Here is a 26,267-nt window from a genome sequence, read left to right as displayed (position 1 = left end):
GGAAGTAATATTTAAGGTAGACTCTGACACACTCGCTCGCATGACATCGCGTGGACATTGCCGGAGGAGGCTGCTGCCCACAGAAGCGGGTTCCCTGCGTCCTGCGTCTGAGATCTGAGTGAGAGGAAACCGCTCCGCCTGCCGTGGGCACCTTTTCAGTCAGGTTTCCAGCAGCTTGAAAGTTCCGGATTCTAGCACAAGAATCACAGGCTTAGTAAATTAGAGTTAGAATGAAAAATAATAAAACTCCAGATACTTTTTCTGTGGATCACCCTCCCCTTTTTTAAAAACTAAAAGCAGTCATTATGCCTGTACTTTTCAAACAATCGAAAGCTATTAAAGAACCTAGAAACGTTTTCTTTATGACCTGAGGAAGAGGAAGGGACCTGGAATTGAAGAGCCCAGTGGATCCACTCCAGGGAGGAGGAAGTTCAGCTTGATCTTCTCAAGCCCAAAGAGAGAGACGCTTAGTGTTGACAGGTGACCTCTGCATAACAAGTCCTCAGCCAGTCCTGCGTGCTTGGCAAGTGACATATTTTGCTGTATGTTTCCATTGTTTTCTTTTCCAAGTCGGCAGAATGCTGTTTTGTTCATTCACAAGCAGTGAGTAAGCGTGCAGTGGACCGGAATGGTTGAGGTGGCCCGATGGATGCATGAGCTGGTTCATCTGCTTACCTGTCTTCTCTCTGCGTTCCTAGCGGTCTGGCAGCCTGCCTTCTGCTATTTTTCTCAGCCGGTTTGTTTTACAGTTTACTTCGAGCTTGCCATATTGTGCAGTGATGAATTACCTTAAATTTCTCTAGAGGGTGTCTACTTGGACATGCTTGTTTGCTTTTATAATAGGGTTTGGTTTGGATTTGAGGAAGAAGAAATCAATCACGTATGGTTTTCTGAACTTGGAGCCCTTTGCTCATTTAGAAACACGTATTTACTAACAGGTGCTATGTGTGTACAAGTCAGGACTTATTTGGTAAAGACTCTGGACACAGATACAATATTTTCATTTTGGATTACAAAATGAACATTTAAAATCATGGAGAAATAAAGACTCCCAGGTTGCTTTAAATATCTTATTTCACTTCCTCTGGCTAAGAAGCAAGAAGTGGATGGAACAGTCTTGGGTTGGAATGTTTTGGGAGTCGGTAGTGCGTTTATCTTTTCTCACCCGTTGTTCTTCCTAAGTAATTCGGGTGGGGTGCTGCTGATCACAAGACCATGGGTTCCTGTGAGCTCGGCATAGTAGCCATCTTCTAGCAGTAGGGTGGGCACTGTGATGTGATGCTCTGTTTACAGAGGACTGTCGCTGGGAATGGCCGAGCTGAGGTGCCCCACTGTCCAATGTCGCACCCTTGCCTGGGCAGCTCAGATCCAATGACTGACTCGTATCAACGTCCAGCGTCTCACCATAACATGGATAAATCTGGAGGGTGACTGGAGTGGGATTTGCATTGAGCCCTCTATTCCGTTTGCCCATTTCTGCCTTTTCCTTATCCATCCTCAGGGGACCAGACCAAGGCAGTCTGAAGACAGTGCATGTTGGACTTCCTGTCCGAGCTGGTTTGTCCGGAAGCAAGCCAGTCACGATGCCCCTTCCTCACGCTCTCCCTTGTTTAGTTTGAACCCATTTGTCTTCTGAATTATGATGTCACATCTCTTGGAGGACATCTCCTCTCCCCACTCTTCCATCATCCTGTAGTTGATCATTCTTTTTGACTGATTGGATTAATTGAATTTCTTCAGCCTCTGTCTAGTGATTTGAATATTATATATCCAATGTCTATGCCTAGTGTTTATTTTTATGTTTTTAATACTCATTTTGACTTAGATGAAATAAATCACAGTATCTGTTCTTCCCTGAATGGTATAAGGCCCTGGTGGTGTTACCTTTCTGAATATTCCCTGTATTTCCCAATGCTGTGGGAATGTAGTTCCGCCACATTTTATCCCCCAGTGCCAGTTTTTGGGTCATGGCCTTTTCCTCTGATTATATGTACAGTCAAGCTATGTTAAACTTACCCACTTTTGGATTCAAATTCCTTCTCATGGAAATAGTTCTGTGCTAAGCATATACAAATGATGAAAATCTACTGTTTTTCTAATTTGTTTATTTGTTTGAAATTGTGTTTCATTGTAACACTTACATATCAGATTATCTCTGGGAGCAGAATCCTAAACTGAGGATGATTTTATTTTTTTCTCATAACTTTGATGATACGTTAGCCCCTGTGGTTGATTGCTTCTTGGCTGCACTGAAGGCTCTTCTTTGTGTTTGGTGTTGTGGGTGCAGTGCACCACTGTGGGCACATGTGGGTTTGTGTTTATGGCTCCTTTGTGGGGTTCCCTGTGCTTCTGTCATCAGGTGACTCTTGAGTTTATTGTTGGAAATTTGAGGGTTCATCTCGCTGTGTATTGTGTTTTCTCTGTCTGCTCTGCTGTTTCCTCTGATGTTCTTATTAGACTTATATTGGACTTGCTTTTTTAAATCTCCCATGTCTATCACATCTGTATTACATTTTATTAAAATATTTTTATGAAGCATCTAGGTAATTATTCAGGGCCACTTTCAGCTACGAGTTATGCCCTTATTGCTCCTCAGGTATTGTTGAAGTTGTCCTTTGAGCTGTGACTTATTTCTTCCTTGGGAGAAGCACCATAAAGTGCCTCTTCAGGCCGCCTGTTTATCCTCATAGTTTCCTATCCTTTTCTTTTTTTAATAGATTCCATCCTCCCTTTTGTCATTTCTTTATTGAACCTGCGTTTATTTTATAATCTCTTTCAGATTGTTCTCTTACTTGAAACTCTTCCAGGAGCCCTTCATCCTAATGGTTCGACCTGCAGGTTTTTCTAGCCCTAGAAATCCTGTCAAGTGCACTGTCTTCTTCCTGCGAGCTGTTATTTGAATTAACAACTTCCCTTCCGCTGGGTTTCTGTTTCTGCCTTTTCTCTCTGCTGACTTTCTTTCCCCAGTCCATTCTGCTGTGTTGTTCGGGCTAGATGCCTGCTGTTGACCCATCCTTGAGTTCCCTATTCCCTCTGTCACCTGTGCTGTCCGGTCCTGACTGTTTCATTCTGGATGAGTCCATGTTTTGGCACTGTAATTTCTCTGGGCCTCCTTTGATAGCTTATGCTTCTCTGCTGAGATTTTCTATGTTTCCTATTGTCTCTGGGGAGTTTGTATTTGCTTGTGGAAGCATTTTTGGTAACGGTAATTTGTAGGTCTTGTCAGGTGATTCCAGCGTTTACTTCATTGCCCTGCTGTCCTGGGACTACTGTCTCCTTTCATTCAAACTGTCATCACCGCCTGGACCTTTTGGGTATCGTCTTAGGAGGTCCTGGTCCCCTTTAGGTTTAGTGCACAGGTCCTGGCTTACTTTGCAGGCGGTGCTGTTGCCAGAGGCTGTCGGGTGATATTTTAGTATGCCTGGTTTATTTGCCTCCTCTTGCAGAAGGAATCTGTCCAAGTGGGGTCACGTGGTACCTGTGGGTAGGCGAAGGGTTTTCTTGGACTGTAGACAAGAGGAGCTCTCGGGCCTGGGGCTTGCAGTGGCCACTGCCAGTGCTTTGGGGCCACCTGGTGTTGTTGGCTGGACCTCAGTTAGATACAGTGGCAAAGCAAACCAACCTGGACGTGGGCTATGGGAGTCTAGGTCTGAAGACCCTGGTAACTACTAGTTACGGTAGGGAGTTGGAAGATAAACGCTACTGCTCTGTTTTTCCTATGATCTAGGGGTCACTAAATGATCCCCCACCCTGTTCCCACTGCTCTGAGTCTTTCTTTGGATGGCTTTCGCTTTAGTTCCAGGGTTTAATAGTTGTGCTCGGAGCGGAAGCTGGGGGAGATGAATGTGTATGTCTTGTTTGGGCAAGAATTAAATAGTCTGAAAAACTCTGGTTTAATTACTCAGACACATTATCTATGAGTTTAATGAAAATACTAGCTTTGATTATATAATGTGTATTGGTTGCAGAGACATAATACAAATGTCTGTTGAAAAACTTATTTACGCTAAATAATATTACCATAATTAGACATTGCAATGTCAAGTTGCAGCCCATCAGTGAAATCTAAGATAAAAAAATCTATGCCTGAAATTTTTTCAGTAAAACATTTTTCTCTAAGCTGTCTTAAAGCATTTGAAAAAAATCAGTATTTTAAAAAAATCTGTGTCTGTTTCTGTGATAAATATTTAAAAATTTCCTTATCAGATGTTCACTTTATATCTTAGAGAAAATAGGTAGCATTATTTCTACAAGCAACTTGATGATACTCCAAATGAATTAAGGAAAAGATACCAAGATTTTCAGTCTTTGGCTCTCCTGGTTATACAATAGTGCTGAGTCACAGAACTAGGGCATGTTTCAAAACCAAAAATGATTTTGAAAATCACCTATTTCAACTTTACTGTTTTCTATCTAAAAACCTGAGATCTTGAAAGTCTGTGAGGAAACATGTGATGGGAGGGCTTCTTTTCCAGTGCCAGGGAGGCAGGGATTATTTATTCTGAATTTATAATATTTCCCAATGTTATGTTTTCTTCAAGTAAGCAGAACTCCTTTCTTCTGAGAAAACGATGCACATTTATAGTGAGGTACGATTTCTTAGTACCCTTGTCTTACTAAGGAAAAAAATGAATTGTGCTTACATGCCGGTCTTTTTAAACAAAATGGGCATGTTTGAAAATTTGATGCACATATGGATCAATTATCCAGAAAAATGAACGTATACTCACAAATTAGCCTTTTTGTCTTTGAGCATTTATGGACTCCCAGGAAAAACCTCCAGGTACAGTTTTGCTTCACACTTATGCTAAGTGTGGGTTGTCTTTGCTGCTGAAAGTGCCTCACAGATAAGGGTGCATTTTATAGTCGCAGCATTGCCCTCTGTGGTCTGGGGTAGGACAGTGCCCTGGGCAGAAGGCACTGGTGAGCTGGGCCCACTCTCTCGTGGATTCTGGACTGCAATGGTGAGCAGGACACGGCGGGACCAGCAGGTGTTCAAACTGTCCACTGTCAGAAATACAAACAGGCAATTCAACCCACAGAGCATGCTGTCTCCTCCCCATATGTGCACACACACACACTCACACACACACACACACACACATACACACACACACTGGAAGACTTGCTCCTGTATGCTTTCCCTCTTATGGTGTAGGGAAGCCACCCTTGTGATCTGAATGTCCCTTTTTCCAGTCGGGCTCCCCTGGGTTCATGTAAAGCTAATTTCGATCATATCAAATCATCAAATATTATCAAAAAGGATAGAATATCATTTGCAGTACTCACTGAGAATTTTTGAGGGAGTTTTTGGAAACCACATCTGTGCTTTTCTTGTATCATAGATCAAAATATTTGAAGCCCACAGAATGATAGATGTCTAGAAATTCAGAGTTCAGGATGTCAGGCTGGTATTTGTTGAAGGAGTTAAACTCACATTAAAACCTGCTGTTTTATGCTTAAAGGACTATTCTAGGTACTTCGGTCTGACTAGTACAACTCTGAAGATGAGAAGAAAGATTGGATTCTTTTACAATAAAAATCTCAGCACAGAAAATACTGGAAGACCAGGCAAAAAGAAATCATCGATATGGCTTTTCCCCTAAGATTTTCCCCTCCTAAACATTAGGAGAGCTGGAAGAGACTGGCCTCAGGATTTCTTTTCCGTGAATGAATATGTGAGACGGAGGGATCAGAAGTCCTGAGCTGCCAGGCTGAGATGCTCTTGGTCGCCCAGTGGTGACCCTTGTTTAAGCCAAGGTTGTGAAGCAAGACTTAGGTCGTATTATTCTGTAAGGATCTCTTGGCCTTACGATTTGGTTAAACTTCAGGTCTGTGACATTATTTGACAAGGCAGAAGGGCAATTTTGTGACAGGTGCCTGTAATTCAGCACTATTCATAGGAAAACTATCCAGGAAAGCAACTTTTAAATTTGAGGTGATCAGAAATTTGCACAGTAAGAGAGGTATTACGTCATATAGCCAAGTCCATGGGGCTGGCATGTGACAGAGGTAGGGAACCAACCCCTTCATGCCCATGTTGGGATGCTCCCAGGTCTGCATGGTCTGCAGAGGTGGCTGTCGCTCCAGGACTCACTCAGCATCCATTAGGCCCCTCACCTTCATCTTCCTCTGCTGTACATGTTGGAAAATAGAACATTCAACCTTCTGGTCTCCTCTGAAACTAGATGTGGCTTCAAGGACAGAGGCGAGACGGAGGTTTCTGGGGGAATGCTCCCTCTCTGGACATGACACAGGACTTTTCCAAGAGGAGGCTGCTGTCCTTCCCCTCACCTACTCCTGTCACCCAAATGGGGTGGGTTGGGGTGGCTGCTTGGGTGAGCAGCCATGGGGTACAGAGGATGCTCAGCTGATACAGCAGGGAAGGAGGTGGCACTTGGATCTTTAGTGACACCTCAGGGCATCTGCACTTCTGACCTCCAGATTCAGAGTTCTACCATGAAATATAAGCCACGTAATTGGTTTTCTACTATTTTTTTTAGGTTTTTTATGATCGCAAGCCAAATGCCTTTCCAATGGAACGTGTTAAAGAGTGATGAAGATTTTGTATTTTATATCTTTGCCGAGTGAAATTAATGTCTACAGGTCTTTGTAATTTCTGATCCTGGACACCAAAATTGGGCAAGTTTGTATAAATATTCTCCTTCTGATGAAGCTGGAGTGTGAGAGTTTTGGATAACTTGTAAAATTTTCATTTTATTATTCATTGCTTAAAGAACAGCATGAAGCTCCCAGAGTTTCTGTTTTATATTGCTGAGAAATGATTTCACATTTTATTCAATGGATGGAATGTATAAGAGGAAAACTATTTCTGTGACTCACACCTCCTACTTCGCCATAATCTTTGGTGGGATAGGGATACAGCTGAGAATACCGATGAGCCTGGGGAGAAAGCATCCCCATTTGGGTGACAGGAAGAATGTACAGCTGAGTGGGTTGCCCTCTTTACCATTTAAAGGGAGCGTCTTTCCTGCAGTTATATTCTGACTTCACACTTTCACACAACTGAGAGACATGTTTAAAAGGAGAATTTTTATCTTGGTTTTTGAGATGGCAGAATCTCACTATATAGTTCAAGTTGGCCTTGAACTCATTGTAAACCCCAGGATAGCCTTGAACTTGTGGCTCCTCAGTGCAGGAATTACCACATCTGGTTAAAAAGGAGTTTAAAGGTTAAGGGCATATGGCCATTTGCAGTAAGTGGATATGAAAAAAAAAAAAAAAAAAACGTATGTGACACAATAGCTATACTTCTCCACTTGAACTTGCCTGATTTGAGGGTAAGGATTTAATTTTTGGGTTAAGCTATGCAATGAGAGAAAAAGAAGATTCCAGTGAGGATGTAGTGGTAGTATTTTCTTAATTAGGATTGCATTCATTTGGGAGTCCCCAAGAACTTGACCTGTAATACTTTAACAGATAAGGCCTTTGTTCTTCTTCTGTTTTAAAAAGCAAAATAGAAAAAAAAAGATAGAAACGATACAGAATTTAAAAAAATAGTAGGAAATTAACACTAGTTAATATATTTCACATTGTCACTTTAGAAGTAGTTGTTCAGGTTTCAAGATTTAGGCATAAAAATGATCAGACAATCAATGCACAAACTGTTTTTTTTGATGAACTAACAGATTAGCAGTATAGTTCTCTATCTTGTACACACACACACACACACACACACACACACACACGAAGAGATGTGTACACCTATTTACATATAATCTTTTCCCTTCTCCCTTCTCTCCTTTCCCCTATCCCAGTTCTTTGCTTTTGAGCACTTTCTTTCTCTTTCATTATCACAATACCTAATGTACATTTTGGATTTATTACTCTTTCAGTATTTTATACACCAGGGAGGCAATATGATATTTACAAATGTGAGTTTGATTTATTTCATTTATGAGTATGTTCTCAAGTTGCCTCCATTTACCTATAAAAGCCTCAAGATAATCCTTTTTATAGCTGGGTAATACTCCATTGTATAAAAATACCACATCTTTTTCATCCACTATGCAGTTGACGGGCATTTGAGTTGTTTCCAAGATTTAGCTATTGCAGTCTGTGTTGCTATAAATGTGGGTGCACATGTATCACTGTGGCACAATGTTTTCAGTTTTTCTGGGAAAATACCCAGAGGGGAATAGCTGGATTGAATGGAACTTCCTATGCCCTAACTGTCTAGATGACTTTTCATATCGGACGAGATTTTCGAGGATTTGCACTCATGCCTTGGGCTCCCCTGTGTTAGCGTGTGTCTTCATCTGTAGGTGGAAAGATAGGCAGTGCTCCTACCAGGCATGTGCTGCACCAGGGGAAGGAAGAGGGGATGAGAGAGGGCGCCCAGTGGCTGAGTTTATCTTTTGATTAGGAAGAGGAGAGGCAGCTGGTAGACCACTACAGGCATCTTACTGAGCAGGTGCTGTTAATGGCCAGGCCTGTAGCAAGTCTGAGAAAGAGCAATTTCCCCTTAATTTTAATCTTGGAATCCTGTTTTTCCCAAACATTAGAATTGTGTTATATAACAAAGACAAAAAGGTATGGACTTGGTAAACATTGTCATCGCATGTGAAAAATACTTCTCAGATTTCAAAATCATATTTTAGCATTGTCTCATAATCTGGACACATCTTAATATATATGACCGTTAAAATAGTTACTAGTTACTGCTTGCATTAAATTCACAGGACTTGCATTGGAAGTTCTGCATCAGCTGTTGCTGTGTGTCCAGAGAGCTGATCTGTCAAACTGAAAATAAATCTTGGTAGTCATTGGCATTAAGTGAACTGTGGCAAAAATGTCACAATTTCCTTTGGAACTTTAAAAGTGAATTCTAAAATCTGAAATTCCAAGGAATAAGACAGTGACAAAATTAGGTATTTTTTTTGCTCATGAAATACCATGCTTTTTATTGTTTTGAATTTGCATATATTTTGGGATATCTCGTTGTTCCCAACTATTACGTGAGATGTATGTTAATACCCAGTAACAGATATTTACTTATTTTGAAAAGAATAAAATTGGTTGAATCTCAGTTATTTTATTTTCCTACTCTCCTTCAGGGTATTCATGAAAATATGCCAGGTAATTAAGCTTTTATTCTCCGATTAAGGTTGGCATTCTACTTAGAAGCTGTTCATTCTCAGTAAATAGGATAATAAATATCTTTTGGTTAAATTTTTCACATTAAAACAGAGTGAGGCAAGTGTTTTTTAAAATCACTTTTCAGGTAGATATTACAAAGATAAAGGAAATAATGATGGTGAAGTCCATTGCTCTCTTCTGGGGGGTGTTGCATAAATTCTATAAATAATAATGTAACCAAGATGGTGGGTAGTTATTTCTAAAAGTGAGTATCATAGTCAAGAATTGAATGTGGTCCTCAACGTCAGTTTTTGAAAGAGAGGAATATAGTGATGAATGCTTACTTTCTTGTATTGAAATATCAAAGGTGTCATGGCTTGTATCAGGATGTCCCCCGAAAGCCTCATGCACTCATAGGTGAAGCTTTTTGGAGGTGACTAGTCTAGGATACATGAATATAAATCAAGAGTTTGTGATAACCAAATCACTACACTGATTAGTTTAGCATAGTTCTGGGTATGGATGATGAGAAGGCCCAGTTGAGGTGTGGGTGGCACCAGCCAATGGGCTTGTAGCCTAAATAGGAAAAAAGGGAAAGGAAGGCTTACTGCTTCCTGGCTACCCTGCTATAGACTGTTTGTCTTTTGCCATGCCCCTCTGCCATGCTGTCCTGTCTTGGAGTCAGCAGACTGAGGACTGAAACCCCTACAGATGGTGAGATAAGCCTTTTCTGTTTGAATTTGTGGGTGTCAGGTATTTTGTCCCATCAATGAGAAAGTGACTGAGACAAAAGTTAAGCCTTACAGTAAGAAAAAAATGTATAGAAAGCACTTCAGAGAGAGATGCTTTATTGAATGAAATAACATGGCAATATATTTTATTCAAATAGGAAAATCTTCTGAGTTTCTTAATTGTTTGGTGAAATGGGAAAGCGTGTGTTAAAATGTACAGTATTATTGTGGGAAATTGATTCTTAAATCTAGACTGGAACTTTAAATGATCATATCTTGGAAATCATCGGGGTCTGCTTGATTCATAAAAAATCTTCAATTGAGGCTTTTGTAATGTCTTCACTGACTTTCTTTCTTTTTTTCTTCCTTCCTTCTTTCCACAGTATTGAGAGTCACATCAAGGGCATACACATGCCAGCCAATTTGCCATCCCTTTGGCCATGGATTTTGTGCCTTGAAAGACAGTTTGAGATAGGAAGTTGTTCATTTTTTCCACCCGAAGTGCCATGTTTTCTCAGTGCTGGTCGTGGGAAAGAGGAATTGTATGGTGCAGTTATCAGTACACTTGACTGTGAGTCAAGAACAAGGTTCATGCCTCAGTTTTCCCACTAAGTTTTCTTTATAACAGGGTACATTCCATTGCTTTGTGTGAAAAAGCAACTGTAAAGTGTTAGGCATTCTGGATTTAAGGTGCTTAATATACTTGACCAGTCAAGGTCCTGGGAAAAGCCATGCATCTGTGGGAAGAAGCCGGGAAGTCCTTCGTGGTCTTTGTATGGTGGTGAGTTTTCAGGAAAAAGTTGGCCTGTGAAAAGTGCCCTGGAAATAGGTATAAGGAAAGGTACTTTTCTTTCTGCTTTGCCTTATTTTTGAGCAGTTTGTTGAAGGTAAATGATTACATCTGGGCTCCTAGGTGATCTATGCTAAAGAGACAATTGCTAAAATGGAAAAAAAATTGATCCAAATTTGAATACAGAATGCCATCCTTTGCAAGTCAGGTGGTACAGGTCATTTTGCCTCTTGTTGCAGTACCCTTGGCTTTAGAAAGTCTTATCTGATTGTCGTGGCTGCCTTCTGAAAATTAAGAGGAAAATAAAATTAAGGAGAGCCCTTAGAATGGGAAGAGTTGCCCATTAGCCCAAACCACCATGATAGCAGCGATGATCAGATAGGAGAGGACACCAGAGCTCCAGCTGTCATCTTCCAAATGGATATTTTTATCCATTGCACACAACAGGAAGCCTTTTCTTGGCCATGTAACAGCGCCTAGGTAGTCTGAGAGGGCTGGGAGAGCGGGCGGGAGGTGCCATCCAGTCAGGGCATGAAGGAATGGAGGAATTTCCTGGGAGAGGCAGGCCTCTTCCAGTTTACAGCTCACTGTCTGGAATTCAGTCTTATTCTAAAACTCTAGCAGCAAGAGAGGCTGGGATACATGGTTTTTCTTTAGTTCTGCTGTGTGTCTAGAGAAGAGCAAATAGGTTTGGTGATGGCCAGTGGTGTTTGCAGTATTATCACTCTGCAGATTTCTTTACCTCTTCCTCATTTCGGGGTCCCTGTTTCCTGATTTCCGTGCCCTGTTTTCTTGGTTTAATCCTCTGTATTGATGACATGGAGCACATCAGGATCTTCCTAGGAGACACTCTGTCGAAGGCAAAACTTCTGAGATGTTTTACACCTGAGAATGTTTTTCTTCTGTTTTATATCAGATAGGTGGTTTTTCCGAATGTAGAGTTCCAAGAAGTTATTTTACTTCAGAATTTTGAAGGCCTGCTCACCACTCTACCCACTGGGAAGTCTGTGTGATCATAAATCTTGATACCATAAAGGTGACTTTTTTTTTCTCTTGATACTTGGAATTTTGAAATTTCTAAGATGCTCTGGTTCCAGTCATTTCATTTCTAATTTCTTTTGTGTGGGGAACTCAGTGGTCTTTTCTTCCTAGGTGATCCTCCTTTAGCTCTTGGAATTTTTGTTAGTCACCAGTGAAGTCAATTCTCAAGTCCCTGAACATCTCATCTCAGGCTGTGAGAGGTCACCTTCTGTTGGTGGGGGCTTCTAAGAGCCTGTTGGCTGTCATGAATTGTTTATATAAAAATTTTCTGATGTAATAAAAAGCGCCAACAACCAAAAGTCTGATTTCATGAAATACTATAAGGTCTTCGATTTGTCTTCCTTTCTTCTCTCTATCTAAAACTTCTAAGGCTCCATTTCATCTAATCTGTTATCATTTTGATGATAGGATGCCTCATTGCTGTATCTATTACCAAGACAAACAGACTGACTAGCTGCAAATAATGTTTTCTTAGCACACATGATTAATTTTATATTCATTTAAGAATATGCTTAGACTTAATTATGTATAAAATTAATCATCTTTCCTACGAATGTATAAAAGGAAGCACTTTAGTATATTTAGTTTATGTCTTAGTATATAAACTAGATGAGATATTCTAAAAACTTATTCATATTCAGAATTTAAAAATTCACATTCAGAATACATCTCTTCAATTCCAGGACGTTACCATCTGTGTTTACCCACGCAGTACCACTTTTTGTGCTGGCGATAGAGGAGATGCCTATCGATTATGTTGATCAGGCTCACTTTGTGCTCCTGCTTCGGGGGTGTGACGAGTTTATTTCATCCCCACCGCTCCTTCCTGTTCCTCATGAGCATGCGACTTCAAGGTGCTGGGAGACTCTTCACTCTTGTCTTCTGCATTTTCTTCTAAGCAAATGAATGAGCAGGTCACAGCCTTGGATACATTTCTGCCCCTCTGAGAGCCATTGTAAAACTCTGTGTTTTGTAAGATCCATCCTAATTTCAGAGCTGTAGTAACAGGGAGATACCCACGATACTTAGGTGTCAAAATATCTGACTAATTCTCTAGAAATGTGTTATCTTTTTAAAACCAAGTTTCTTTATTTTCTGTCGTGTACCTCGGTTGCAAGGTAAAGAAGAATTTGAATTTTCTCAAAGTGAAATAGAAATGCCAATGTTTCCCGGGACTCCTCTCCCCCTGAAAGTGGCACATATGCCCAGGACTCACCTGTGCCAGGCAGTGAGGCGACATAAGGAGTCCCACATTATTGAGTCAGGCATTCCCTGTGCGGGGCCCCCGGGAACCGTGCCCGGAAGCCGCAGGAAACATTTGCAGCTGTCTTTCTGTCCAGACTCACAATCATCATGTGTGCAGATTTGTGACTTGATTTTTTTCCACTCAAAGTTGGTTAAGAAATGTAGATTTCTACTATCTTTCTGAAGTACCACATATTATTCTACTGAATAAATATATCATGCTTTATCGAAGGCACTCTCAGTGCACGTTCAGGTTGCTGTGTTTAACGTTTGCATTTTACCAGCGCTTCAGCTATTACCCTAATACTAGAGTCTGGGTTTGCCTAGAGAAGGCTGCATGCACTGTGGAAGCTGTTTGGCACCAAACTTTCTTCTTAAAAGATTATATCACTTTTTATTGCCATTAAAATGATCGCTTTTTTACTTCCCTTTAATTCTGGGTTTTGTGAGCCTTTGGTCAGTGTGAAAAGAGGCAAATGATTTCTCTGCTGTCTGATGCCTTCAGGGAGTCTGCAAAGCTTGTTAACGTGAGCACTGTCCTTTGTAGGAAGACAGTGAACCCCTGACAGCTGGAGCCACCTATGGGTGGGTGACAGTGGAGAATTCTCGGCTGGTAGGGGACGCGTAGTTATCCTGTGGAGTTCTGGGAGCTCCAGAGGTCGGGGGTTCAGGCCCTTTAGTCTTCGCAGACACCCTTTGGTTGCCTTCCCTAAGTGGCTGGAAGCCTCCCTGTTACCGGATTGCAGCTATTGCTTGCTTGGACCCCAGAGTCTGTGTCACTCAGAGCTGCAGCGCCCACATCAGGAGGTCCTCGTCCAGCCCCCCCCACTAGGTAGCCAGGGCCAGTGCCCAGCTGAAGCTGCGAGTCAGCAGAGGCTCCAGGGAGGCCCCCCAGCTGTGGGAGCACACAGATGTTCGAGGGTGAATGCTGTGGGGCAGAGTGAGGGAGCAATGACTGTAAATAATCGTCCAGACAGGAAAGGATGAGCGGACAGGTTAGACAGCTGGCCGAGGTCACACTGAATTGGGAGTGTGCCTTGAGTGTGAATTTTGTGAGTTTGCCTTTTACCTTACTGACTATCGGGGACACCTGAATATTTTGGAAACGTGAGATGGTGAGACCCAATAGGTGAGGGCTGGGTGGTGGTGGGAATAGATGCGGGTGATACAGAAGGTCTTATTCTCCCACCCCGTGGTTAATAGAGATGGTTTTATTTCATCCCTCCCCGCCTTCTCAGTTGTGGCTGATGTGAGTTGAGAGCTCCGGAATCAGCCGACCATTTCCAGCTCAGGGTGGTTTTTCTTCTTTACTTCCCAGAAAATCAATTTACGAAGTATCTCTGTTTCTAACAGACAGGCGAGGCCTTCAGAATATGGATAGCTTGTAAATGAAAGTGAAATTGTTTTTGAACATGCTACGTGGTATGTGGGTAGATAGTTGGCATCTAAAATTGCAAAACGGATTAGAAAGTGCAGCAGCGACACCCTGCAGCCTGCAGGCGGGCCCTAAGAGCTTTGGCTTTGCCAAATGGCAGCAAATGTGTAATTTCAGATGGGGACTGCGCTCATTAAGTCATTGAGACCAGCAAAGTTACATGTGTTCTCTTTCATTTGTGTACGGACGTATCTTTCACATTCAAAATATAGACTAAATGAAGAGATCTAAGCATTTGCCTTTGTTTGATTGGAACATTATCCTAAGCACAAGGAGTGAGATATTTTAAAAGGTCTTAACATTAGTAGACTGATTGCTTTTGTTGAAGTTTAAAATGTTCTTTTTCAAACAGCATTTATTACACTGTTAAATATAATCTGTTTTGGCTAAGAAGTTGAGTCCCAAATAAGTGAGTTCACTGCTGGTGTTACTGTCTGATGCAGTGATGTTCAGAGGTGGTCATAAAACCTCCTTGAAGACCATTGTGAAACCAGGAAGGTAAATATCTTGGGGCAAGTCACATGTGGTGCTCGCTTCATTTCTTATTGTGGGAGTTCTGTTCATTGTGCCTACAGCACAGTTGAGTTTGTAGTTCAGAAATTCCATTTTGATTCTTCTGGTAGCTGCTGCCAAGGTTCCGTCCTCTCCCTCAGCCTAGATAAGTCACAGTGACATTACCGGGCTGGCAGGAGGGTGCTGGCAGGAGCTGGTGGCCATGGGACCGGAAGGAGGAGAGAAAACTTTGCTTCTTCATGGTCACGTGGCTTCTCCAGTGTCCAGGCTTCCAGGATGCCTTGGTCCCTGCTTCTCGCTCTGGAAGAGGCATTGTCTCCCTCTACTTATGCAACAGGAGTATCTTTAAAAAGACTTACTGGGAACAGAAGCTGCCTAGTGAATTGTCCTGTGTTTGGCAGTAACCCGATCGCTATCGACTAGCTGCCAATGACCCTCTTCCCACTTCTGTCAAGTTGTGACAACCAAAGGCACCTCCAGACAGTGCCCGTGCCTGTTCTGGGGGAGGAAGTCACCTGAGGGTGAGAACGCTGACCCACATGATGTCATCGTGTCCCAGGAGCACCCTGTGAGCTCATGTCATTGTGCTTTAATTTACACAGAAGTAATAATTTGCTGAGGGTCACATTGCTAAGAGGTGTTGTCTTTAGAGCTCAAACTCAAGGGGATGACTTTGGATTCATTTTTAATGTATGTCATGGGCTATATCCTGTCTTCAGACTCAACAGGAGAGTTCTGGAAGGCTTGGACCATGTCAGATTCATTCTGTCTCTCTCTCTCTCTATCTCTCTCTCTCTCTCTGCCCCTCTCTGTCTCTCTCTCCCTCTACTACACTGACATTGTGTTTTAATTTACACAGAAAAGGATTTAATATCCAGCAGCTGTTTATTAAGCCAGTGACATATAGGTCATATTTAAATAAGGGTCTTTTAAACAAAATGTAGTTTAAGTGCAGTAATTAAGAATACGGCTTTTACAATTAGAGATATGACAGGTTTATGCTTTGTCCTTGCCATTTACTTATTATGGAGTCCTGGAGAAACTTTCGATTGCTTTCAGCTTTGCTGTTCTTAATCTGCTTGGCACTAATAATCCCTCCCATGGGGATTGTCAGGCATTCATAAGTTAAGCTACAGAAGCCTCCTAGCATAGTATATGACACAAGATTAAAATATGAATACTTAATATTAATAATAAATTGGCCTGGTTTTCCCTTTATGAGACTATTGGATACACTTTCATCTCAATCAAGTTAGAAAAATATTTCCTGTTGTCTACTTGTTATAACTTTAAAGTTGCTGTTTATTTAGATTAAATTAAAATGCATTAAGTAAAAAAAGCCAAACAGGGCCAGGGATTTAGCTCAGAGGCATAAGTGCCTGCCTGGCAAGTGTGAAGTCATGACTTTGATCCCTGGTACAAAAACAAACAAAGAAACAAACAAACAGTGATAAATGAGGAAAGTGGAGGCAAAAGTAAAGCAGAACAAACATGTTTCCTCCCAGTGTTAACCCCTTGGTGGCTGGGGCTGGGCTTCCGCTGGCCTTGAGAGCAGCTTGCTGACCTGGCCTGATCTCAGCTCTCAGCCTTCTGCTGTTTGGCATCTCCTGCTTCCTTCCCCAAGGTCTGACCTTTCCTTGCGTTTCCTCTGACTCATTTCTGGGCTCTGCTCTTGGCTTCAGCTTTGGTTGTGTCACTGATTTCCTAGGTTCCTCCCGGGTCTTCCCTAGGGAAGTAACCGGCCTAATCTTGCTTCTCCACTTGATTTGGTTCCTTAGGGTGCAGCGCCCGTCAGCCCCTGACATTCTTGAGATTCACTAATGGCTCAAAAACAACATTTTTTTTTCACCTTTTCCTGTTCTTTCTTGGCTTGGGTCGACCTGGATGGATCCCTTCCAAAAATACCGGGTCGTAATTGTGCGGTCAGTGATGTAAAATACCACACACACTGCTGAGACGACAAACCTGAGGAACTGACTCATAAAGGGAAGAGGTCGCCTAGCTAATAGCTCTGGAGGTCCACTCCAAGGTTAGTGGCCTCATTGCTTGGGTCTTTGGTGAGGGTTCCAGATAGCAATGGCACAGAGAGCGTGTCAGAGAAAGTCACTCACATCCTCCGTGGGGAGGCAGGGAATGACAAAGACCAGGGCTTGAGAGTCCCCTTCCAGGCCATTACTGCCATGACCCAAAGACCTCCTAGGACTGTAGAGACCCTTTCCCACCCTTGTTGGGGGCCAGGAAGGGTTGTGTTTGCAATCCCATGGAGAAGCTATTGGAATTCTAGTGAGTTAATTCCAATCCACCACTTCCAGGGCAACCAAGGGCAAGAATAAAGACATAGAGACCTAGAAACAGTTGTGGGGAGCGGAGAGTCCTAAATCCAACCAAGATGGGGTTCACTAGAGCAAAGGCCATGACTGAGGGCCCAACTGGATTTTATTAATTCTCCATGAGGGGAGTGGCTTGGGGCTGAGTGACAGTGAGAGTGGCAGGAACTACATGACCACTGTGAGCTGGGCAGGAGGAGGTCTGAGATCACCTCTGCAAAAGGCAAGAAACGCAGAGAGCGATCTGTGCAACACAGCAGAGGTCGGTGCTTCAGCTCTGATACATGGTCCCGTCTGCCCTGGGAAGTCGCTGCCTCTTTCTCCAGGCTCAGTCCCAGCCCACAGCGTGGAACACGGCTTTCCACGTATCTGGGGGTCCCTGGGCGGGGTACCACTGACCTGCTGCCTTGCTCCAGGGGTGACACATCAGCCCCACAGCCAGCCCAGTCCACACTGTTTAGAGCCCACTGAAGGGACAGAGAAACAGCCCGGCCAGCTCTGCACAGATCAGTACAAGGCGACAGGGCCAGGTTTATTCAGGATGGAGATGGCTGCTCTTCTTTTTGAGAAGAGTGTCTGGATGATTCCTCACATAGGACTTCCTTCCAGAAGGCTCTGCTGCTTCCCAGTAGCAACATGCTGGGAACCAAGCTTTTAACAATGGGCTTCTGGGACACCATGCAAACCACAGCAGTTTCCAAACTAACAAGAAATGCTTGTTTCATATTTAGACAGGAAGGCTGGGATGCACATGAGGAGCCAGCCAGTCAATATACATTTCACATCTTGCTTGGGAAATGTAGCTTCATTTATCCAGTTAATTGGTTAGGGCAGGCTATCATAATTGCCATTTAGATAGGAGATGTATAGGGAGAAAGAAGTCAATAATAATATTGAAGTTAGTGTTTTAATTTAATTGAATGGTTTTTTGTTGCCCTTGACTAAAGAAAGAACAGAAAGTAGGTACAATACAATTTTGGATAGAGAGATGGTATGTTGAGTTTTAAACGTATGTTTGTGCAATGTAAAATTACAATATCTGAAAAGTCTTGAAAAGTGATTCCAGAATTCCTAAGGTCAGATGAGAGAAACCAGATGTAAACCCTGTAGAGAGCCTGTATTTCCATTGTGGATCTATATAAATCACATGCAAAACTGTATTCAAAATGTTGTATATTAGCATAATTCTGCTGAGAATTGAGCTCTCCATAATTTTAAAGAATTACTACTATAGATAGTAATTAAAACCAGAGGACAAATTAACAAGAATTATAGTTTATGAGACAAAAGAAGAAAGTGAATCAAAGAGAATTTCAGGCTGTGTTTTTTTTTTTTTTTTTTTTTTTTGACAAGAATGCAACTGCACGAAAGAGAAATTTTTCTGGAAGACACATACTTAGAAATACTGAATTTGAGTTGGGACAGACCACTGGCACATTGGGAGGCTTTCGTGTCCTGCAGACAGGGTGAGAGGTCTGTAATGGTGACGTGTTGTCTTCTGTGGTGTGATGCTATCAGAAGCCCTGAGCAGAGGTGAGCGTTAAGCAGAAGACTAGAGAATCATGAAGCCTGCCCAGTTCAGTGCTCTGGGCCTCACTCAGAGTGCAGAGCCAGGTGAACAGAACAGCTGGGGCATCCAGGCCTGGTGACGGCGGCCACTCTGAATGACTGCAGCATTTTGCTTGCCAGAGCCTTGCATGAGGCAGCAGCTGCTGCTGGAAACACGCAGGGAGGGATCAGCCCTCTGTCCCTCTCGTTTGCCAGACTGTCGGTCTCTAAATCTTTGCGTCCTCACCTTCATAGTGACCCATCTTTAAAACAGATAGTGATTGTACAGACGTGTGCACAGCTATCAAGATGACAGGAGTGCGAAGTTTTAAAACCTGCAATAAATTGATAAAAACATGAATTGGAAGATACATTTCTAGAGCCAGTGGGTTCTTTTGTGTACTTTTGGCAATTTAAATAGTATTTATGGAAGTCTTGATTATTTACAACAAATGATATTCATGTATAATGTACAGTCTGACAAACGTATTCAATTGCAGAGTCACAGCAGAGATGCCACCTCCAGTCCTTTCCTGTAGCTGCTTTGTTCTGACCTCCATCCCTCCAGCCCTGGACAAACACAGCTCTACTTTCTTATAATGTGGATTAGTTCTCAGACCTGAGAATTTATATAAATGGAACTATATAATATGTATTCACTTTGTCTTTGTTTCTAAAACTTTAATGCCTTTTCTTTTTATTGCTATACATATATATCACAACTTGTTTATCTACTTACCTGTTGGTTGGCACTTAGGTTGATGTAGCTATTACAACTACATGCATTTCTGTGTGAGTCTCAGTGTGAACATATGTATTCATTGTTTTGGGTAAATACATCATAAAAATTAGTAATGCGATAGTTATTCCAGGCAATCAGAAAGTATATGGTTATATGAAAGTTATTGCATTTCACAGAGATAATCCTTTAATTCATTCTTTGGTTGAGCAAACAGACTTTGTGAGCCCAAGTTAGATATTGCATCTCTGCTTTTGCAGAAATTTAATTTAGGAAGTACCACTTTGGAAGCCATTGACTCCATGACTAAGTTGGTGTTTCAGGTCACAGGAGGACATAATTATTTATCAAATATTGGACCAGTTTTGGAGAAGAAACTGAACATTGTTGATTCTGTAAATCATGAAGGAGTACAACCAAAGTTTAAATTCAAACTGAGATAAAATGCAACATGGTACCCAGCACTGGGTGGGGGGCAGTAGGAGGAAAGTGGGTGATGTATTTATGGGATTCTTATTATCTTCATGCTTTTCTGTAAATCTGAAATGATTCAAAAACAAGGTTTTAAAATAAAAAGATTGTTGAGACCCTAAATGTGTAATTAAGAATTTCTGATCATTTAATTAATCATAAATCTAAAAACAATCTGACCAAAACATTCAATGGGTATCTGATAATAATATATCCTTATTAAATACACTTAAAGTCAATAATAAAAATGCTAATCCTTTGAAAGAAAAATGAGCTAAGAACATAAAGGCAAACAGTAAAATAATTTAGAAATATCACAGTGAAAGAAAGTAATTTACCTGCCTGTTTCTACAAAGAAATATTTAGCTAGATTAACACATTGGCTAATTTTCACATTTTGCAATCCGTTGTAATTGGGGAAGGTTTACTCATCTGATTTTAAGAATTTGAAAGGCAAGAAAATCCAACATGGATAGCTCAGTTCTTTTTCTTTTTTGCTTTTCCTTTGGATGAATCTCTGCAACTTCTCCAGTTTTAGAAAACCTTTGGGAGTCTCACTTGGTATCAAAACTCAAGTATTCTTTCATGATTCATCTAAAGAGTCAGAAACTACTTTTTGATTAATTCAGTTCCTTCTACTTTTAATGATTATTAATGCATTGTAGGAGTGCATATGCATGCCAGAGAGAGACAGAGACAGAGACAGAGACAGAGAGAGACAAGGAGAAAGAGAGGAAAGTGTGATTATCTCAAATCCTAACAGCTAATAAACATTGAGAACATATGACTTCTTTACAGTAATTAAAAAATTCAGCAAGGATGTACAGTTTTTCTGCTACTAAATTTATGAAGTCAGCTCAGCTTTCCAAAGGCAAGGTAGCCAGTATTAAAGAAATATAGTGAAAGGGCTTTTATAACTGGGTAGGAACACCAATTGGTAGAGTTTTCTTAAAAGGCAAATTCCCTGCTTGTATCAATAACCATAAAATGGTCCAAATTCAGTTTCAATTTTGTGATAAATCAAAGGTAGGAATCAAAGATGTCTCACAATGAATTATAAACAAGAATGTTAATCACAGTGCTATTTGTAATGGGCCTGGGTGGGAAATAGCTTTATTGTATAATATGAGCATAGTATGCTACTTATGATTAAAGCCATGAAAAGAATTTTTGAAGTGCACTTATCACATTGAGGGAACTAATATGATCCAGCATTGATTAGATAAAAGCAAGGTATAATTCCATGTGTACAAAGTGATCCATTTCCTAAGTACCTCTCCCTGCAAAATGAGTTTGGTAGAAAACATTAGCTTCTAAAACTGTAATTTAGAAAAACAACTTTGTAGCATAGGAAAACCCGTCACAGCCCCAAAGCAAACACAGCCCACCGTAAAGCAGAATATGAAGCAGGGCCGTTCACATGTTCTGGGCTTTTCCCTGAGCTCCAAACCAGGAGCAAACGACAGCCCCATGTCTCCTGATCCTGCATCTGGGGTGAGAGGACCCGGGCAAGGGTCGTTATCATGCCTGCCACATCAGAGAATCAACCAGGAAGGTAAGGGGAGGGAAGGCAGTCCACCCTGCTGCCCGGGACGGAGTTATCTTCCTCCTCTTCCTGTGCTTTGGAAGAGAGAGGAGGTGGTGAGAAGGTGCTTTACACTTTTTTTTTTTTTTAATTTAAGAGGAAAAAGAGAAAAACACAAAACAAAACAAAGCAGTGTAAGGTTACACATAATACAGAACTACAAAAAAAAAAAAACATAACAGTAAGAAATCACCTGTTAATAGATTACATATTATCATCTTGGAAATAGTGCTTTACACTTAACTTTAAAGACTCCAAGCCAGCCTTAGTGTGGTGGTACACGATTGTGATCCCAGTGCTTTGGGAAGATGAGGCAGGAGGATCACAAGTTCAAGTCCTGCTTGGGCAGTTTAGCAACATGCTTTCTGAAAAGCAATGCAAAAGAGCTGGGATGCAGCTCAGTGGTAGAGTAGCCCTGGCTTAATTCATGGTGCCGTACATGCAAGAGAGTCGATGACAGGTCAGCTTTCATTGGTGCAGAATAGAGGAGCTTTAAATACAGTGTAGTCCTGAAACTTAAAAATGAAAGGATTGAGCTTTAACCATCAACGCAAGGCTGTTCTGTAATTCTAAGTGTACGTGCGTGTGTGCGTGCATGTGTGTGTGTGTGTGTGTGTTGTTGAGACATCCAGTATACTGGTGAATATGGGTTTTACTGTTTTTTCCTGGTGTCACATGTCCAGTTCCAGTCTCCCTCTGTTTATTTTTGCAGCTCTTACTGATGTGTCGACCTGGCTCTATACGCAGAGCTGTTTTCTGCTTTTATAGCCTTGTGTTTGCAAGCTGCATGCTGTGAATGAATGAAAGGGAAAGAAGTGCACAGGCCAGAATGAATGGTAGCGATCTTCAAGGAGCTGGATAACTTCTCACTCACAGCTTTGGTCTTCCTCGGACATTCAAAAGCAGATGTGTGTAACTTACATCACAATAATTACATTTAAAAATATGTTCATGAGCTAGTCACGGAAGCTGGGATCCTAGGTGCTGCTTGGTTTACACTGCCAGCGAACCCATAGACTGTGTTCATTCTCTAAAGTTTAACACCTCAGGAAAATGTTTCTCCAGATGAGCGTGGAAGCTCTTTCCAGAGGGACTCAGGGGCCTGCATCCATTCTCTGTCCCTGGTCCTGCTCCATCTCATGTCAGTGCCTCAGCAGCCTCCTGGCTGTCCTGCTCGACCTCCCCCGCCCTGGCTCGGCCTCCCGGGGAGGTCTCTGCAGTACAGCCCTGGCTGTGGTGTTTCCTTGCTTCAAATTCGTCAGCTGCTTCCCATGTCACAAACCCCAGCTCCCAGCTGTCGCGCTGTCGCTGCTCCGTGCTCAGCCTAAACCTCCCCCTCTGTGTCCGTGCTTTCCTGGATCTGAATCCTCTTCCCAGGCCTCAGCCTCTCCTCGTTAAATCCCTCTTCACTTCCCTGCGGACTGTGGTTTTGCTGTGCTTCTGTGGTGCCTTTCCGGCCCTTTGCCCTTCCCCCCTTCATTTTCCCCACTGTCTGCTTTGGAAAAAATGACTTTTCTTTTAATGAGCTCAGTTCTACCTGGCAGAGTAATCTGTCCCTTTCTGCTGTTTGCAATTCCATGTGCAGCGTGGTCATATTTTGATTTTTGTAAATGCATGTCTTCCCTGTAAATCGTAGGAGACCCTCAGAGGTCCCAGTCATGTCTCCTTCTGCTAGCTAAGCCCTTGTTATGGAGTAAATGCTTCATATTTATATGTATAGCTGCAAAGAACTTTAAATGCATTGCCTTTTACATTCCCTGCAACAAGCCTCCGAGGTGATGCACAGAAAAAAGAACTGAAACTTAGAGATGTTATATTTATTCTGTTGTTATTTGCTTAAAATCTGTCCCTTCCACCAGGTGGAAGCTCAGCAAAGCCTGCGATAATATGAGAAAAGAGGCTGGCATACACCAGGGGGAAAATCACCCATGCTTTTCAGTAGCTTCTGAGAGCTGTGGCGTGGCTTGGTCTCATTCATGCCAGGTGCTCTCTGTGAGTTGGGTGCGATGCTGCTCACACCGAGGTCTCACTCTTGGATCCATCTGACAGCACAGCCTCTTCGTGACAGTGCCATCTGTGACAGCAGAAGCAGCGGGGACATGGAACCACACAGTGGCTTTTGAACTTCTGCCTGGTTTTCATTGGCCAGTGCCAGCCCATGGCAGGGCCCTGGGAGAGTGGATGGGTGGCCTTGCCCCTGTCTGGGGAAGGCTCAGCAGGGATGAAAAACCAAATATCTGACAAACAACAGATCTGCCCCCGGGAACCCTGTTTTGTTGACCACTTCCCAGCCGGTACCCTTAGGCCTTATTACACTTCTGCTTTGTTTTCAAATGTTCTTTAAATTGCAGGGAAGTTAGCTGGTGTGACCATAAAAGACAGAAGAGCAAGAATGACCACAGAGATAGGATGAGGGCAGGAACATAGGTTCAGACAAATTATGATCAGAAAACAGAATCCACATGGCAAAGCATAAGAGACAACATGAAACATAGCCAGACAGAGATGGTCAAATTTGGTTGGCAGAAGTCTGTGCTGTCAGACATTTTGGGAGCATGATGGCAGGAATAATTGAAGGATTTCAGATGTGACCAAACTCAAAATTTAGAAGTGATGGCATCAGTGTTTCTCTTTCAGGGCTTTCTGGGGTTGGGGACAGAGATGCAGGGAGGATCGGGCTTGCGTGTACAAAGAGGCTTTCATCCTACCTTGTACTCGGGGAGGCTGTGTCTCCATTTTCTCAGATGCACAGAAGGAAGGATGGGATTGATCTCTTGGGATCTTGGGAGCCTGAAACCAATCTCAGCAATGCACGGTAGAAAAAAAGTGCGGCTTCAAATGGTTAAGTTTCCCAGGCAATTTTGAGATTTGAGTGATCTTGTTTTGGGGTCAAAGTAAATATGAAATTGTAAAGATTCCTTGAATTGACAATCACTGACAAACTTAGACCACATGTGGTCAGAAATACATGTCAATGCAAGGTATTGAGTAGGATAATGTGAATTTCCTTAGGGAAAAGTCTAGAGGCAGAGAGCAAGAGCGTAAGTCTTCAGGGAGATGGATCAAGACTGTTTTCAAAGTTACTTTAACTCTTTGGATTTCAATTTGAATCCAGCCTCTGTTCCTTGATAGCAGTGGGTCTATGGGAAGGTTAATCACTTTGTCTCCTCCTTTTGTTATCTGTAAGGGGGATATAATATTTACTTTGACTTTTTTGATGAAGAATGCATATAAAATATTCAGCATTGATAGTAGCCCTGAAGGTGTACCACTAGAAGCAATTAAAATGGCAATTGCTCACCCATCCTTAGCTTTTAGGGAAGAGAAGGACAAGTGAGATTAGAAAGATTCAAATTTGATCAACCCTGATCTACTTTTTGAAACATTGTTAATCTTGCAATGTTAGCTTTCCATTGCTGTGACAAATGTTGAGATAAGTAAATTGGTTCATGGTTTCAGAGGGTATAGTCTTTGGTCAGTTGGACCTGTTGCCTTTGGGTCTCTGGCAAGGCTGACCATTATGGTGGAGAGAGTGTGGTGGGTCTGAGATGCTCCTCTTGTGCTGAGCCTGAAGCAAACAGGAGAGGGGAGTGGTGGTCCCAGTGCTGCCTTCAAGGCCCCACCCCAATGACCTAACTTCCTCCCGCTATACCTCAATTCCCAAAGATCCCTGCTCTTCCCAGTAGCTCCAAGAACTGGAGACTAAGCCTTCAGTAATGGGTCCTTGAGAGATGACTTGTGTTCTAGCTGATACAGTAAGTCAGGCTTAGATGCTGTGTGGAGGTCCCCAGAAGGGCAAAGTTCTTTCCCTTGAGCCTCAGAGTCCCATTAGATACTTCAGATCTTACTAAAAATTGTCATGTGCTCTGGTCATAATTTTGCAAAAGTTATATGGCTTGTCTGAATCCACCGAGGAGGGGACAGATGCTGTGTCTCTGCATGACTCCAGTTCACCGCAGCTTGGCCAGGCACAGTAGAGTACAGCTCACGCTGCCCCAGAAAGCTCACTGTACTGTGCCATTTATAAACAGCCAGCTTTCACTCTTGCTTAAGGTTGGAGGAGAGTAATTGCCATAGCAACTGCTACCCTCTTCAATTCAGAGGTGTGCAAGGGTCCCCCTTGATAGAAAGACTGGAGATTTGGGAGGTTCTAGTCTTCTTATGATTTATTCAAAGACTCTTCATTTTTAAAGCAATTTAATTCTCTTGTCACGTTTTCCTGGAAATTAGCATAGATGATGGTAATGCTTAGGACTCTCTGTTACCACTGAAGGAAATTTACTTTCTCTAGTCCTGGTCTCCAGGCAGTTGAAAGCTCTTTATCTTATTAAAACTAAATGGGAAATCGGCATCCCTATCTAGTTAGTAACCTTAAATATGTTTTGTCTGGATGTCTCCCTCATCCATTTCTCCTTCTGACTTCCTACTCTGGTTAATGATACCTGTTTAACTTTCTGCAAACATAAGCTCAGCATGGAGGGTTATACTCCTTATCCCACAATCTAAATTCATTGATCTGCCAATTTGGTCTGCCTGGTCCAGTGGTCCTCATTCCTGGCATGCATGACAGCCACCTGTGTGGTCTTTTAAAAGTGCTATTCTTTAAAGCCATCCATGGATACATTGGGTAGATCATCCATTCGTGTTGTGAAGCCAGCATTGCCATCAAAGCACCATGTGAAATAAAAAGATAAGATCTAATGCAGAGACTGTTTAGTTGTCACCCAGCCCACAAACTTGAGC

General features: G+C 42.2%; 1 protein-coding gene across 3 annotated transcripts in view; it reads left to right on the top strand.

The window, feature by feature from the left end:
* Positions 1-26,267, top strand: part of Pde4b (phosphodiesterase 4B) — a 526,060-nt gene that overhangs the window by 1,195 nt on the left and 498,598 nt on the right. The window lies entirely within an intron of this gene.

The sequence above is a fragment of the Cavia porcellus genome, unplaced genomic scaffold (assembly GCF_034190915.1).
Source record: "Cavia porcellus strain 051 isolate PalLab524CR breed Dunkin Hartley unplaced genomic scaffold, mCavPor4.1 scaffold_1, whole genome shotgun sequence".
NCBI classification, from domain to species: Eukaryota; Metazoa; Chordata; class Mammalia; order Rodentia; family Caviidae; genus Cavia; species Cavia porcellus.
Note: the sequence above shows the minus strand (reverse complement) of the source record. Positions and strands in the feature narration are given on the sequence as shown.